The sequence below is a fragment of the Anser anser genome (genome assembly GCF_964211835.1).
Source record: "Anser anser genome assembly, chromosome: 13".
Lineage (NCBI taxonomy): Eukaryota > Metazoa > Chordata > Aves > Anseriformes > Anatidae > Anser > Anser anser.
Genome location: NC_139734.1, coordinates 12,656,816 through 12,675,304, shown reverse-complemented (window position 1 = coordinate 12,675,304; position 18,489 = coordinate 12,656,816). Strand labels below are relative to the sequence as shown.

The 18,489-nt window shown below is 36.0% G+C and overlaps 1 long non-coding RNA gene across 1 annotated transcript in view; it reads right to left on the bottom strand.

Moving 5' to 3' along the window:
- Positions 1 to 17,977, bottom strand: part of LOC310880753 — a 140,884-nt gene extending 122,907 nt beyond the window's left edge. Inside the window, exons 1-2 of the long non-coding RNA XR_014571894.1 lie at positions 17,476 to 17,977; positions 9,016 to 9,115 (exon numbers count right to left, since the gene is read on the bottom strand). This is a non-coding gene — a long non-coding RNA (uncharacterized lncRNA). The remainder of the gene's footprint in view (positions 1 to 9,015; positions 9,116 to 17,475) is intronic.
- Positions 17,978 to 18,489: the final 512 nt, after the last annotated feature.

Below are 18,489 nucleotides of genomic sequence, written 5' to 3'. Positions count from 1 at the left end.
GGTTGTCAAAATGCATACTAGCATTTCTTTTATTACTGAAGTCAGCCTACTGAAATGTTGCATGCAATTCATGAGCAAATGGGGTATGATGTATACCTGCAAAGCTCGATGCTAATATCAAGAAAGTTCAAATACACATTTTGCCTAGACTCAGAATTTAATCTCATTTCTTAGATACATTAAGCTTTTTTTTTTCCTGTTGTTGTTCTTTGAGAAAAAAATATTTTATTTTAGGACATTTGTCATGTAGCCAAACAAAATCAATTGCATTGAAACTATTATGTTTGGAGTAGCATCACCCAGCTTTGTGGAAAAACATGAACTGGAGCACAGCCTCTTGACGAACAGAAGATTGACTTCTAGAGTAATATTAACTAGCAAATGGTGACATCTGAAATCTAATGCTTGTATGTGTTATGTAGTTAAGGACTGAAAATACACATAAAGTGTCAGAAGTGTTTTGGGGGAATTTGCTACACAGCTTCTCTCAACTTCACTCAATGTGGGAAGGTAGTACTAAGGACGGGGTATTTGCTTGTACTAGTAGACTAGATAAAGGAACTTGAGATAATTGGAATTGCACTCATTCAATTCTGAAAAAGTCAATAAAAATGCCATCTTGAATTTTTACTGCCTTTTAATTGCTTACTACTTCCTAATTCATTTCTCTCTTGAACTGATCATCTTTTATTGCATTTTCTATTTTATAGCTACCACAGTTCAGTTTTCTGTTGCAAGTTAAATTTTACTAAGTTACTGGATGACAAATATATTATTGTAGTAGTTGTCATGTCACCAGTAGTTAATAAGCATTCATCTCTATTTTTATTATTTTGTTGGTTTCTGAGATTATTTCAAGGAAGCAGTTTCCCCTTCTGCCTGCTCACAGAGCCTGCAGCATATTCTTAATGTTCTGTCACGTTAATTTAACATTCCCAGTCTTACAGCACCTGTTTTCTTAAAAAACAGTTACTGATCTTCGGTTCTGATATCAGGATACTGAGTGTCAGATTAAGAGAGTTCTGATGTGAGTGTAAATCTAAAGATACAGCCTGGCTTCTGCTGAGTTACTTTGCATTTATCTCAGTAGCACTGAAATCCAACCAGAAACTGGAATCTATTTCTCTTTGCATAGGATCCTGATTTTCTCTAAGGATATCACTCAAAGCTAGAGTAGGATTTATGTCAGGCATTTTAGATTGGATTGTAGATTTCCTGAATCAACAGCAAAAATTCATGTAGTGAATTTGCAGACTGTTATGTAAAGGTCTAGCCCAGGCAGTTCAGGGCTGTGAGCTTCGTACCCAAAGTTACCCTGCAGGCACATACAGAGCACCACTTGTCTCCCATCTCTTGTCCTGGCCCTGTCCAGAGTTCTGGGAAGGTCCACAAAAAGTGTGTTACTGAAGGATCAGACCCTACTATCCATTAATATGTGTTAATAAAAATAAATCTATTAACAAATCGCCTTTAAGCAAAAAAAAAAAAAAAAATCTTAATCCCCTGTAATAGTCATGAAGCTGTAAATGGCACTAGGGAAAACTTAGTCACAATGCTGCAATCCTCAATTCAGACCACATAGGACAACAAACGTTAAACTTCATTTTCCTCAGGAATTACTTACAGTCATTTTAAAGTCAGTACACTCTAGCTAAGTAGCTAAAACCACCAGCTATCTATATGAAAAGAGTAACTAAATTATAGGCATTTCTTTATTCCACCATAGACTGACATGTACTGACAAGACAGTTTGTTTGCTTTTATTGTTCAAAAGCCCCAAAGTCTTTACTGTCTGCTTCTCCACTTGTCTTAAATGTTTGATTAAGCACTGTGAGAATTGTCAGTATTGATAAACTTCTTTCCAGTACATTAAACACTCTAATCCTTTACATTCCTACTCTATCTCCATTGCTAAGTCAGCCAGCTTCCTTAGCACTTGATTTTGGGCCAGTATTTGCATTAGAAATGGGCTATAAATAAAAATGAATGAAATAGCAGGAAAAATTGTTTTTGTGCATCTGAAAAATTCTGACAGTAACCATACGCAAAGGGCTCTGCCTGTTCTGTAATCACAGGAATGAATTATTTCATGCTATCTAGTACACTAATTAAAACGGGTAATTAAACTCAGCACTTTTTTTTCTCATTTTCTAAAAATCTTAATTTTGATAAGTGGCAACGCTATTTATCCTTCCTTCATGAGCGTGAACCAAGCAGAAGTCTTTTGGTGTCTGTAGTGTGTGTTGGATTAGAGGGTGTGTTTATTGTGATAATTTAATAGCAGGAGACTCAAATCAGGAAGTTCAGAACTCAGTATGAACTCCTGTCAATTTTTAAAACAGTTAGGGCAGCATTTTGGTTTTATTTTTTATCACATTCCTTTCTCCCTCCTGTTTTAACACTGAAATTTCTCTCTTAAACTAGGATGTGTCAAAAGCTATTATCAATGCATAAGATATTTAATTTAGAATATAATACTGCTCAATTTGAGTATGGTTTACTTTATTTCCACTTTGTCTTTGAATTTCTCTTGGTCAAACTGAGGACAGGAGCACATTTCAGGGCAGCAGAGACATGCTGTAAATGATGTACATTTATTTCAGTATTACACAAACATAACTAAATTTGGAATTTGTTTCCATACAAATAATCAGGACAACAATGCGAGCTATGTAGCTGTGTTAGCTAACAAAGTTTGTGTAGCACGTTTGCAAACATTTCCCAAATTCAGAATTGTGTGATTTCATCAGAATCAGTAATTCTGATTATCATTTGTCTCTGGCCATACTATGAGTGGTGTGAAGCAGCACGGTTCTGTCCTTGCTGGTGCTTCACTGATTTCCACTGGCTAAGGGTTTGGCTATGTGTCTGTAGGACACTAACAGAAAATATTAATACCTCCTCTTCTATATTTTGTGAATGTAAAACTTCTGTAAACTTAAGTAAGTAATTTGTATTCAGAGTGTGTTTAGTATTTTAGCATTAGAATCAATTTGGAAAATAGTTTACACTCACACAAGCTTAACCTGCCTGTTTATCTTGTCACAACTGCTACAGAACCATGCCATTTCTAAATAAGTCCTGGTGCACTTATACTTGTTCTTAGCAAAGGCTGACCAAGTTCAGCGCATCATCTCCATGTTTTTCTCTCTAAAAGATGATTTGGGAATGCCACATGCAACACGGCGAACAACAGTGGTTAGCCAGGGCTAAAGTGTAAATACCAGGTCCCAGCCCTGTAATCTTTACATGGATGTTTCTAAGGACCACAGTAGGTATTTTGCCAGAGTGAAGGCAGGAAGATCAGGCTCCACAGTGCAATTTTATATGAAAATGAAGTGGATGAGATACTTCTATCAGGCTCATTTAAAATAAAATAGGAGGGCTACCTTTTGTCTGCACTGCTAATAAGAAAAATATGCTCGAATAGAAGGTAATCATAATAAGGTATGTCCCCATTTTCTCAATTTTGCCCAGTTTTCTTTGATATGATTATGGATTTCAGATATAAATGCTATTTCTTCAGGGTGGATTTATAAATTCTGGAGATATAGATCCTTCTAGTACATATATAAGAATTAACCATTTATACATAGGGGAAGAGAAAGGGTAGAGAGACATACAGAAAACAGACCGTGTAGCAAGGAACATTGTGTCTGCAGCATTCTTCATAAATAACTTGAATCACACAGAATTGCTAGAGATTATTTTAATGGCTCGACCCTTATGCTGTTATGGTAATTATAGAAAGAGTTTTAAGCCCCTCCACCAGGGAAATTATGCATTGAAATAGTGAAATTTTGTAATGAATTTCAATTGTTATTCAAAATTCTTTATCAGAACTTCGGGGATTAATAGTTCCAGTACTTTTTTTCTTCTGAAGAACCATAAACAGTGCTTAAAAGAAAACAGCAGAAAACATGCAGTACATCTAAAATTGATTCAACTCCATTGATTTCAGTGAAATGGTGCTGATTTACCCCGAATGAATTCCTAGCTCATCTTTTCTACGTGTGGGAGAAAACTATTTTAGCATGAAAGGCTCCTGGATATGTAGGGAGGTACTTTAGGACAGTTAAGGCCATTTAAGTCCGCTGTTTCCCTGCTGGGTTAGGGAATCAGTTAAGGTTACACATGTCCAAAGATTCTCAGCCTGGCTTTTCTTTCTTTCCTTGTGGAAATTCTTTCCAGGAAGAATTTATGAAGTTAGCAGCTTTCTCTCTGATTTCTGCACATCCAGCAGTTAGGTCAGAGCAGCAGCAGGTACCTGAGCTTAAACTCATGGTGTTTTGTACCTCTGCACTGATTTCAGTCTGGACAATCACAGACAGATCTTTGGCAACCCATGGTGATTCACCATGCCACAGTACATTTTCTGGTTCGGAGTGAGGTATTGAGCAACAAGTTTACACAGTCGTTTTGGCCTTTTTATTTTCTGCAGACGGGCTGATGAAGTAGAATTAATGACTACCACCCCTGCTTTTGCTGCAGAGTAGCTGCTCCATCAGAATGGAGCTTGCACTCACTACATTCAACAGCAAAGACTTTACTCCCTTAATTGTATTTACTTATTTGTCAACGAGTACCTAACTCTGCAACACATCCTATTAATTTCAAGTTAGAAACTCACATAGTGGTACTTATCACATGAGGATATAATCTGACTCTGTAAAGGCTAAATATATAGGAATAAAAGGTCTGTTTATAGAGCAAGAAAGCTATCATGGAAGGTGCTCCTGTGAATGATCTGATTGTAGGATACTGCACAGTTGAGAGACAGAAAGGGTTTGTCTGCATATGGATATGGTACCTTTTAGTTCTCTGTAAATTGACATTGCAACTTAATGTTCACTTGGTGCCTCTTGTAGACAAGTCCTGAGATAACTGTTCATATTAAAGAAGCTGTTATTTCTTTAATAGGAATCTTCTCTCTCTCTGAAGCAGTACATTAAAGACAGATTAGAGGAAACCCCTCTAAAAGCTGCTAAACAGATGTAAACAAAAATGCCAGGGTATTTTATACACATGAGAATAATGATACAAGACTTTTCCAAGTACGATAACATCACTCCTTGTATCACACTAAATTAATAACATCTCTCAAGCACCTGCCTAAACCAGAAGTCTTTCCAAGAGACTAAGCATAACCTCTCTCATTAAATCAGCATTCAGAGGGCTAACTAGCAGATGCTGCTGACATGAACCCAAATGTAATCTCTTTAACCTTGTCCTGTGGGGAGCAGACAAGTCATGACCGAGTAATTCCAACTAAATTAGATTTTATGTGAAAGTGTATAATCTAAATTAAATTTGATTAAAATGATTCACTGATTTGTGTTTGCTTTTAAAGGCTCTAATGTAGCCAAGGTGACCAGTTTTCAGTAATCTATGTAATCAGATCAATTTATTTTTACATGATTGGATCAAGATTTTTTTATCCAGTAGATTTTTCTATATTAATCATTTTTCTCTTGAATATCTCTGGATAGATTAGGTGTTTTCTATTCAGACAGAGGCTCATCGTAATTCAATTTTCATCATGTTAATGAAGAAAATGGAGAAATCTAACTGCGTGGTGAATATAAAGATGTGATGTAAAATATCAAGAAGTGATTGCAAGGAGAGAATCATCAGGTCATCAGCTGATCAGAGGACAACATCAAATACAAAAGGTTGAATGAGACGGGTGAATCAGAAAGGACTAGGGGAGAGATTTTTTCTGTTTTCCTATCCCCAAGACCCTGTTTAGTGGGAGGTTTTGCTCAGCAAAGACTCACTGCAGCAATGGGAGTGGAATTCTGCAGCTGCCTGCTTGGGTAGTAATAAATTTCCTGGGCTTAACCCCTTCCCATCCTCTTCCCATCCTGGGAACTTATACAAGTGGGGTGAATCTTGGTCACTGACTTTATTACATTTAAAATTTCAGTTGAATACAGTGAGTACTAGTTAGTGGCTGCACTAGCAACACTTATCACAGTCTGCAATCAGCAAAAACATATAGGTACTGATTGCATTTTATTAAATTAACATGATAATTTTATTTAGTATATAAAGTCAGGGGATGTAACTGAATGTAACTGTTTACATTTCAAAGGGAAGAAGAACGCAGACCGTATGCAAAAATTTTTGTAACCTATGAAAAGCAGCAGCTATGACCACTTTTTCAGACACTGTTTCTCCTACGATGGCTCCATTTTTTTCCTGGACATCATATATTTCCACAGTTTGGAGGCCCTGCTACATATCCACAGCCCTACAGTAAACAGGAAGGCTCTAGGTCATTTTTAGAGACACATATTTAATAGATCTGTAACTGTGCCTAGTTATGACAGTATGAAAAATCTTGAAGTTTGTGCTAAGTTTTACACATATTAAAAAGTTCTAATTCAATGTGTGGAACTTAAACATTAGTGAAGTCATTGGAGCCACTCTGATTTTGAAGGTGAGATATAAAAGCTCTTTGGGGAGTGAGGAAACAAGATCGGATGGGTGTTGTTCCAAGGAAGCTTATAATAACCCTTTGAGAAAGAATATCATCAAAATTTTGTGTATGACAAATGCTTTTTCACTGGATCTACACCAAAAGGTAACAAAAGTAACAAAAAGAGAACCTGTAGGTTCTAAAAGCAAACATGTAACTTTTGCACCAGACTAGTAATTTCAATTACATTCATTCAAATTCAAACTACAGGTTTATTTTGGGGAAGTTTGTGACCAGCAAAAATTAAGTCCTTTGCAGAACTGTCTTAAACAATTACTAGTCATTGTTACTATAAAGAATAGCTCCTTAGTTTTCATATCTAAAAGATTGAACCCTTCACCATGATTAATAAAGTCTGCTTGTTATCTACTTTTGCCATAAAAATTGATATACTAAAGAAACAGTCTGAAAAAACAAAGGTAAAATGCTTGCATGAACATTTGTACTGACACTGCTAATTAAAAGACTTAAGTTATTAGTCTTTAAGAAGAAAAAAAAGAAACAAACAAGTATAATTTGGTGGATTAATTTTATGTTCTGTTCTATTTAATCAAACTATACCTTTTAGTGAAAATGACAAATCTGAGTTGTCAGGCTATGGTTGATAAGAAAGATAAAGGTCATATATTTTAATGTCATAGAAGGTCTTATTAAAGGAACCCTAATTACATTAGGTATCCATGAAACATTAATTAAATACTGTCTGAAATAATTAGGTCTAAGATACTGATGGTTTAATTAAACTCAGTTTTTTATTTTATAAGAAAACTACAGGTCCGGTATCAGTCTGTTGGCAGGATAATTGATAACATGTCAGAAGAGCAAAATAGTAACCTTGACCAGCCACATTGGAAGGACAATATGGTGAGCAGGTTGTCCTGCTAGCCACACCTTGGGGGGATAAAAACACACAGTGTGATGGATTTATTTCAAAAGGTACAGAAAACAGAAGAATAAGAAATAGAAAGTTTGGGGCTCACATTCTCAACTTGTATAAAATATCACAGCATGTCAGGTGGCAGTTTCTAACCTTTTAGCCCTGCTGAGATTCTTTGCAAATTTTGGTGAAGATTCTTTGTCTTATCAAGCAGAAGGACTTCTACAACATACAGAAGGTGCACACCTGAAAGCCTGGTTTTACATGTCTAACACACGCCCCCAAAAGTTGCAAACCCTTCTCCTATTCCCTTATATGAAGAAAAAATAACTGTATAAACAAGCTAATGATTTCATTGCATTCAGGAGGCCCTGACAACTGCATGGTTATATATATGTAGATAAAGCATGGCTGGTTGCAGATCAACTGGAAAAGTGCTTTCCTGATCTTTAAGAATGAAATGTCATCCCCTTAATGAAGCTCATACAGAAAACAGTATCTGAGATTATCTGAAAAATGAGTACTGGGAAGGCAAGAAATATATATGGTAAATTTGTGCATAGACTAAGGCTGTGATGGCATTTTGAGGAAAAAGAGCCTCTTCCTGTCCCTGCCATGACTGGGAACATAGTCTACATGGCATTACAGAGATGGACTCTGTGTCTTGCTTCTGAACACCCATTTCCAATGGTAAGAGAGACCTGAGCTCTTCTCTTTGATTTGCCAAGCTGGTTGGCTGATCTCAGACAAGCAAACCTTCACACTTCAGTTTTTCCTCTTGTAAAATGCAAAGGAACATCACAATTTGCCTCTTAATTGTAAGGAGGACCTCCTAATGTCTACAAGGGATACTTCAGCAGAATTATTATAGAAATACATCATCAATCAGAGGCAGTCTCATGCCTGCAGTGAAGAACCAATTTCTTCAACGTCAGCAATCACCAAGAGTTGCAAAGACGGTTTAAACAACACCATTTCTCGATATGTACACTGTCTAAGAACAATGTTCCAATATATAGCCTGGACAACTAACACTGGTGACATGTAGGGTACCAGATAAAGAGAACAGGATAATCTCTTTATAATTAAAACTCACATGCCTCCTAAACTTCCCTTTCCACATTGAGGACTTTTTAGTTTTGAAAGGGAATGTAGTTGTCACTATAAAACTAAAGAGATTTAAAAAGATAAAATATCAGACTAGAAACCTCTTCTAATTTGTATCATACAGAGTAAAGCTGAACCAACAAAGGAACAACTATCTTACCCTCCTGATAAAGTTGTACCAGTTCTTGTGTCCACTAAAATCAGATCATTGAAGAGATTATTATTTCAACATCAAAAATAATAAATGTTCAAAGAACCAAAATTTCATCACAACTGTAATTGGGAGGATGTCATCTTTTTTCTGACTACAGTCATCATTATTATGGCACCTGATGAATATCCATATTTTACAACAGATATGTGAATGGTTTCAAAGCGCTAAGGGAATGCTAAGCTATTGACTCAGTAACTAGTCCATCTCTTAATTCATTTCAAAAAGATAGCTCTACAATAAATATAGCAATTGACTTGTCAGCTGTACACTTGTGCAAATGCAGAGTGTTTTATATATTGTGTATGAAAAATGCAACAGTTGTACTGGGCACTGTACCTTTCTGCTTACTGCTGCTTTCATGTCTTTCTCAAGATGTTCATAAAACATTTCTCTTAGTCTTTCTCAGTCTTGAATCTTCTTTCATTAAAGGCGAAGACTGAAATATAAAGAAAATCAATTTTTAAAATCAAATGGAATTGTTTTGTTTGTTTTTTAAAGAAAGCTTTGTTCAAGTCATTCAAAAGACAAAAATGGTATTTAAAGTTTCATTCTTTTCCTCTGCAAATTCTGGATGACATTTATTCCTAATTTGTGATGTAAAATAGTCCTACGTATTACACTACCTAATTGCTTGTGCCATCTGTGTAATGCTGTCTGTACAGAAATCTGTAACCCCTCCAGGTAGAAGTATAATTTTTTAATGAAGTTTTTCATTAAATCCTCTTCCTCTGACAGGTACTGTTATAGTAACCAGTATAACAATGGTTAATATGTAATGTTTCCAAACTATTAAAACTATAAGCATAATACGCATACTAGGTACCAATGAGAAACGTAGAAAGAACACTTTTCTTATTAGTACACCATTCAAAAAAATTCCGTCATCGCCCCAGTATCAGAGTACTGGTATAAAAATGACATTTTTTTTATTCCCAAAGTTTTAATTTCCACTTAAATTGCCTTTTCAGATGTTTTTGAAATACTTTCTGAAACACAGAAATCTTTAATGTATTTGACAGGAATATAATTGTGTAAATACCTCTCAATAAGCATTACATGTCTACCAAAGAGGTTGCAATCTTATGCACGTACACCCACACGTATATTGAAGGTATTTAAAGGTCATTGTTTGTCTGCAGACAGGACACAGACAAAGCGGACATAGGCACTGAAAAGAGTCCAGGATTTGGGACAAAGAAGCAAGCAGATGAATTAATGTGAAACTGATAATATTGCATTAAACACAACCCTGTTAGATAGAACACTGCTAGAATACCTAGACATTCTGTCCAGAAGGGTACCCCACATCTCAGTTTTATTTGTTTGGTGTCTAATGCCAGTATTAGTACAGTACCCATTCTGGTATGTATGATCTTTTCCCATACTCAGCAGTATCTTTGGTTCATGAATACAGTTTTTCAAATTGCAAGTCAGACTCAATACTTTTGATTCCTTACTTATATTTGTTGCCTTTGTAAATGTCTACCTTTTTCTTTGACCATGAAGAAAAAAAACAAACATAAGTATTTTAAATCAGGAATATTAAAGGTGATGCATGGTGAAGGCATTAATTAATTTGTTATACAAGATGATGGGCCAGATCCTGCTCTCCTAATTTAGCCAAAATACTGGCTGCAATGGAAATTTTGTTTCAGTTTCTCCAACAGGATCAGGTACTATATACAGTACTATCCCTTTACATCATTGTAGTAATCACATCATTTAGAGAAATGATCTCTCTTAGTTCTTTTCAAAATTAAATTAACTGTCAACAAATGAGATGGAGAATAAAAGGAAAAATAGCTGCTTGTGTTTTACCTGTTTTGCCACCTGTTAACTGAAATGCATGAATAAACTGAATAGTTTTGAGGAATCCTTAGATTTCCTGAAAATGGCATAGAGAATATTAGCTTCCATTCAAAGATACATGGGTGACTGAGTTTATATAAGCTAAATTACAATTACCCCGTACACAAAATAAAATTATATCAGACTGTGAAGACACGGAGTTTTTAAAAAAATGTTTAAAAAGCTTTTAGTACCATAATTCCAGATAGAAACAAGCTTGTACATTAACAATAACACATCTGTTACTTGAAAATTCTTAAACTGCACATTTGCTATAATTTTTCACAGAATATTGCTTTTTGACTTCAAAAGCAATGCAGATCCAGTATGATTTTCTTTATGTGAGCAAAGATGTTCTGCTAGAGATGTCTCAGGGCACGCAGCTATCCACAAAACTGTAAAAGTCCGCAAAACAACCTAGCAGAAGCAGATCTACAATTAACAAACAAATCTGACAAGGCAGTTGCTGGATCTTTACTTATTTTTACATTACAAGCACTTACCTGATGTCTCGTGCAATATGCTATAAAGATATTTCCTAAAAGATTTTGGCAAATGAATTATGTAGCTGAAATGTAATAACGAAGGTAGAAATTTGTCCTGTTATCAGTCACACACATTCAAGCAGAAACCCAGTGCAGCACAGTAGATAGAACTATAAGCTCTGGGATCTTCTCATTCAACCAAGATTGCTTCATACAAAAGTTGACAATACACTACTGAAAGCCATTGTTGATATTCAACATTTTTTAAATAGCTGAACAGAATAGACAATAAGGCATGAAGGAAAACTTGGATAGGAGGCTGGCCTGGAGTCTGGGTTCGGAAAGGAAAAAACATTAAAAATGGACAATAAATATGTGATTCTCATTTTTAATTGCCCTGTAAATGGCAGTTAACTGATCTTTACCATGCTGAAATTCCACTCCTTTTACAGGAAGAACATAATACAATCCATATTTTTTTTCATCTATTAAAGTCTAGGTACAGTTTAAAATACTGGCACTGAGACATATGCTTCCATGGTTCACAAACACCATTCGCTAATGTAAATTAAGGAATTTGCAAAATCACTAAAAGATCCTCCCATTAATTGTTAGAGACCTGTCTGCCCAGGCTGAGGAGATTATACATGTCAACCATTACATCAGAAAAAGGATTCATCTGAAATACTTTTTAAAAATCTGAAAATACATATATTTTGTATTATCTCCTACCCCTCTATTTCCTCAATTAAGAGAGATCATACCACTATGTCTATTACGGTTCTTGAAGAATTTTACAAAACTTTAGAGACATTGGGGACCACGGTTTATTCAATCAGCTGTTTGTATTGCGTTTAAGGTTTTGGTGCTTTAGGGTAAAATTCCCTGTTACACCCTGTATAACTCTGAAATCTGAAACAGTACAAGCAGATGTCTTTCCTAAAGACACGTCTGGAATACCCTGTGCAGAACACTATGCTTAGCAGCTGCTAAAGGACACATATGAGTTTAAATTATTTCATTTCTGGGTAATCTAGATACTCCAGCAAAACTTTTTATGCTTTTTACTCTGCGGCTCACATGTATGCTTGCCTCCGGTTCTGCTTTGGATTTCATTGTGTTCTGCTTCATCCATGCTGTTTTCAGCTCTCCTCTGTCCATTTTTAATGGAGAACATTGTCAGATTATTTCAAGCCAAACCGAGCAGTTAATGATGTATGTTGGTAGAGTAATTTGGCAGGGATTTTTGTTAAAACCTGTTGCGCTAACTCTAGTCTTACATTTAGACTATGAAAGGTAACTGCACTTTACAGTGCATCTTTCTCTTTTGTTTTCAGCTAGTCTTACAAGGTTTACTGCTACAATCTTGACATTACCTAGGATACTTAGACTTCCTTGAAGAAAGGACACTGCTTGCTTTGTCTATGTTATATCTGAGCTGCTCGTTACAGGAAAAGTCTGAAAGCCAAGGTGTGTCCAACTGGGCATCAAGCCCACACATCGTCCTCTTTGTCAGTCTGAATTCAGCTTGAAATCGGACTGCTTACAAATACTGGCTGTCCCTGCAGCAAAACCCTTCCAGAGCCATCTTACTTGCCACCGAGTGTGACTAATGCAAGGACTGATCTACTGATGATTCTGAGCAGACTGTCAGGCAGCAGGGAAGAGTAGGCTTGGGTACGTTTTTAGAGGACCTTTGGCTGTGGTCCTCTTAAAATGCTTCCCCAAAACGCAAGGACCAGCTGATGAATACTTTGCCCTCCTGCAAAGTCCAATGGACACAACCCTTCAATTTATGAGTCACATTCAAAGGTGACAGTCCTAGAAGACATTCCCCATTTTAGCTGCATTTGACAAATCGTCTGTCCTGACATACATTGAATTTAAGCCACTTTAGTTCAAAGTCCATTGTATGAACTTTGTATAAACCAGAAGGTTTGCTCAAGAAGGTTTGCACACAGAAGCTGTGAATAGAAGTGGTCAAATCACTTTGTCAAGCACAGAAAGCCAACAGAAGCGCTGAGTGGGAATTACACCTATAGGGCCTAACATCTCTACAGCTGGAAGTGTCTCATAAACTCACCTGCTAGATTCTTGCATGTTAGCATTTTAAAACTAAGAACACAGAACAGATAACATTGCACTGATCTTTGTAAAGCTAACACATTCTAAACAAACAAATCCTGCAAGGTGTCCAGACTACCACGAGAAGTATTTTCTAAGTTAAACAAGAAAAAAAATGCTTTTTTTTTTTTTACATCAGAAAGAAATCAAACACAAGCACAGTATGTTTTGCTTTACAACTGGCTTTCAAGTCTAAGTCACACATAGGTACATATGAATTTAAATTAGTTCCACTGATTTCAATTAACTTATCTCACTGATGTCAGCGGAGATGTTCATGTGGTTGCAACAAGCCTACAGGATTGCCACTAGGAATATGACATCTGTATTGAACACTATTGCCTTTTCTCTTGTTCCTATGAGATTACTGTAACAACTTGCAGCAAGAAACCTAAACATAAAATGTCGATATATAATTTATATTTTCTTATTACATGCCTTTCTTCTTTCTTGTCACTTAAAATGATTCCTTTTCATGAAGATTTGTGATCTCAACAATTACATAAATGTCTACATTTCTCCAGGGCACGAAACACCAACTGCCTGGGCCAAGAACTTTTTTTGAAATATCGCTCATATGGAAGCTGAGTTCTAAATGCACTACATGCGCTCCAGAGGTATGTGAGAAGAAATCAGAATATGAACCTGGGCTCTTTTCCTATCTTAACCAAAGTGGTGAATCACAGCACACCTCAGCTTTCGCGAGAGGCAGAATATTTGAATAAGGAAAGGAAACTGCCACTTGTTTTCCAGGTCAGATTCCTCCTGTGTTATTGCATAGATGTTATAGATACACTGTCTGTTTAAAATTTGTCTGTTATTAAAAGGATAAGAAATTCTGTTCTCAAACCCCCAGTGTTTCACACAGTGGAATTCTAAAATTGTCAGTAATAATTCTGTAAATTATGTCTACGAGAAAATTGCAGTTTTATCCTTCTGAAGGAAAGGATTATTTTACTTCATAGTTCAGTGTTCATCTCTGGAAATAACTTACTGGGTTGCTCTTGGCAAATTCACAAGCTGCAGTTGTCAGGACTATCATAAAGTTGTATGCAACATCAATTTAACGATAACATTACACTGGTTTTCTCTCTAGTCTTGCATGGAGCCTGTGAATTTGTGGGAAAGAGATATTCAATACCAATGTATTCATGAACAATGAAGAAAATGACAGATCTGTGTTCTGAGGACATAACATACACCTTGTCCACACTTCATTTGGATCCTTTCAAACAACTGCCATTCCTGCTTCCAGATAAGCACAGAACATTACATGTATTCAGTAACTGTTTAAATTATTTTAAAGTTTTAGGTTACCACTTTAATTGCAAAGTCTTAATTCTCCTCTCTTACTAAAACCCTGATTTGAATTCTTCTCTCATTGTTATAATTTTCTGTGATATAAGCCTGCCATAATTTAGCACTCAACTGCATTGAATCCCATTATGAAGTCTCATCTTATATCACACAGAGTATATCTGAGTATAACACACAAAATGCTTAGCTTGTAAGGACAGGGAGCTTGTCATCTCTTTAATTTGATCACCACTGTGAAATTTGGGATAAAAAAAGTTGGACCATAATGGCAAGATAATGCAAAATATCCAGATTTTTTAAATGAGTGACACATTATGCATTTCAGAGATAGAGATATGTGTGACCTTCACAGAAGTTAATTAAATATAGAGAAAAGCAGTCTGATTTTTTTTTTTCTCTAAGAAGCTTGTATTTCAAATGTCCCTGACCCTAACTAATAGATGGGACAGTCCAATATGTCTGCTATTCCCCATACAAGGTCCTCTTGAATATTTTCCCACTAGAGATCATCAGAGTGAGGATGCCCTCTGTCGCTCAGATTTTTACACATTTAAAGGAAATTGTCTTTCGCTAGTCCACACGCAACATTACATTTTGTCTGTTTCCAAGACATCCTAGTTAGATCTTAAGTGTTTTAAGTGTTAAGTTAGATCTTAAGTTTGTGTTGCCCTTGAAATATTATCTAATGTTTTATTTCCCTAATGCCACTATGTTAAATTAGCAGTAATAAGTATACAGACTTTGGTTTACTGAATTCTTTTACAGCAGTCAGAATAACTGTTAGATATAACGTAATGCACAGACCAATATTTTTTTTTTCCTTGGTGGAGTAATAGTAACTACAAGAAATCACAGACTGAAAATCCAGTTAATGTCTTAGAGTAGTGTTAAATAAACGGTTATGAATAAGCTAATAAATCAATGTTTCCTAGGCAGTCTTTTCAAACTTGAGGCAAATTATTTCTTGTACATTAATTGCTTATGAAGTATTCAACAGCTAAAATAAGTTACTTGAAATGGCACAGACCTATATGAAAGAAAGAAACTCCCAGAGTTGGATGTGGGAATAACTTCCTCATTCTACAAAGTGTTTCAGCATTTCCCCAGATTTCACATTCTAGATTGAGGTAGAACAAATAATAAATGCCTACCTCTACTCCAGAAAAAAACCTACAGAACAAACAGCAGCAAGAAAAAATAAACCACTCCAAAACTTTGAAGCCTGCAGCAAAAGCAGCACTGGTATTAGGGCGCTTACTGATGCTATCAGAGACCTGGTTCACATCCTTGTTTTCCTAGCCTGTTGCACAGCAGCTGAGTACCATAAGCACCATGCTTCTAGACAGTCTGAGACAGCTCCCTTTTGTCTTCCTTATTGGACCTCTTCTACTTTGCAAACTAATTAAAAATTATTTCCATAAGAACTAGAACACAGATCTGCTACAGCTCAAGAGAATGATCTAAGCACGGCATGAAAGACTGCACCAAACGACTATATAATTATTTATACCTATAAATACTTTATACTTCTATTTTGGAAATCATATTTATAAAAACAATTAAAAATACATTTTAGTTGAGGAAAGTTAGAAAATGCTAACAATAAGTGGTTAAATATTGCCACTTACATAGAGGCGCATTTTTTTCTAGCACAGTTACGGAGCATTAAGACGTGGAGGTGGAGTTTGGGGAAAAGATGCAATAAACAGTGGAGTCTTTTTTTTTTTTCAATAATTTTTCACGAAAATATCTACTGAAAGGCCAAGTGTTGGATGTTACAATGTATTTGATTAATTTTTTCTTTTTTTAATATAAAATCGTCAGATAATCTTGTCCTGCAAAAATACTACATTTTAAAATTCACCGTAGAGCTGTCAGGCACCCACGGCCTCTCAGAGCTAGAGCTAGTACTGAGCTCGTGCTCCTTGTCAAAATTTAATGAGACGACCAGTTCTAAAATAATTGAATTTTCATATCAGAGCGAGCCAGGATTACACAGACAATAAAAATGCTGAGTCCTGTACTGTTACTGGCAAATACCTTTTGCTTTGCTCATGAAATCAGTATGTAAATGTTCAGGGTTTGTATTTAAGGCATCCTATGCATTTAGAGTTGTAGTACTAGCAATAATTTCAAATGGTGCCGTTGATAAGTAGCTGGGTGGTTTTTTTATAATGTTCAAACTGTAATTTGTTTGGTGAATCAGGATAAGCACTTGGTTTATATTTTATATAAATGTTAATGCAGTTGCAGTTTAATTATGTTTCTTAACTTTTAACATTTCAGAACTAGAATTTGAAGAAGACCACTCCATCAGATTGTCTTGCTTTCATGGAATACTTGCATGAGTACAGCCCCACTGACTTACAACTTTAAAAAGTAGAGCTGTCCAGAAAGTTAGTGCCTGCTACAGGCCAGGAATATATCCAGTGCTCTCTATATTCCTCAGCTTGCAGGTTGAAAAGTCAGAGCTGAAAGGTCCCCATCAGAAGTACAAAGGAATTTTAAAACAAAACAAAACAACAACAACAAAGGTACAGAATGAGTTAGATGACTTAGATAAAAGTTTAAAGCAAAAATAAAACGTACCTCAAAAATACAGCAATTGCTACTACAGAAATGGCGAATGGAAATGATTAAATGGATCCTTAATATATTGTAAAGCTGTTACTGACAACTATTTATCTTATTGTTTTCCAGAGGTTACTATGTAATGTGAAGTATAAAACTGTAGGAATAAGGGTATCTAAAGTTTTCAGACAGGCCAGATGTCTCTGAGTGTCTTAGCAAGAGGAGTTTTGCACAACTGCTCAGTTTTACTGAATAGTAAAACACATATTTGGCCAACTATAATTCACGTGGAAGAGCTACTGAAGATCTCATAGCATGTAAATGCCTCTGATCCATTATCACATCTTACTTTCTAGTACATACCTTCCCATGATACACACCAACCCATCATCACTATTTAAAGCAGAATTATTTAGCTGCACACATTGTTTTGTTTCCCTGACCAGCTCACCTAGCTTAACAGATGTTCACATGTAGCTGCCCGATACGCTGGAAAAATCTAGAAAAGAGGGAGGAGTACAGAAAATACATTGCCAAGCTCAAAAGTTTGTGAAGTAAATTCCAGTGTCTAATAAAAGATTAAATGGAAAACAAACAAACAAACAAAAAGACCTCTTCTCTATGGTTGTTGTCCTGCATCCTGCCATTAGTCAGGGAGGAGACTGCATTGCTTGATGGGAGATGTAGTTCAGTCCTGAATGTCAAAATTGAACGGCGTAGAAATGTAGGAAAGATGCAATGTAAAATAATAAGAATCTAGCTGTTCGCTGTGAAGAGCCTAACTGTTAATAAGAATCTGTCAGTGTCACTGTTTTTACTAATGAGGCATCACTACACCTTCTACTCGCCTTTTGCATTTACATGGGATTAACCTCCCTTAAAAGCGATTCTGTAATAATATATCATTTATATGTACACTTATGACCTTACCGTACTTTCAGTGAAAAAAAATGTCCATTTATATGTATCAACTGCAATATGCATTTTGTCCCGTGATGGGAAAAAAGGCAAAGAGTCACTAATACGGCCTTTTAGCCCTAAAAGACTTTAATACCCCTTTTCCTTATTTTAGATCAACTTTATTATAACACAGTAATTACATAGAAAAAAAGTAATGATCCTAATGTCAGCCACATTTAACCTCCTTTGATCTCCCAGGATTCTTTGCACTAGGGGCTCAAGGAAAGGCCTTCTCTGACTTCTTGATAACTGAATGAGTGATTATCCTCCTTGTTAATGGGCAATGATATAGGAAACTCTTCCATATGTACCGAATATTCATGAGGGGCTGCACAAGCTGAGATAAGGGTATAAGATGCCACAAGCAATCACTTATAAGAACACTAGGAAAAAATATTCACACTCGGGGAGACTGCTAGACTTGGGGTTTCTGTGCTGAGGGGGAGGGAGGGAGGGCAGCTCCACTGCCGTCCCCCTGACAGTGTAATTTGGAGAGAGGACCTGC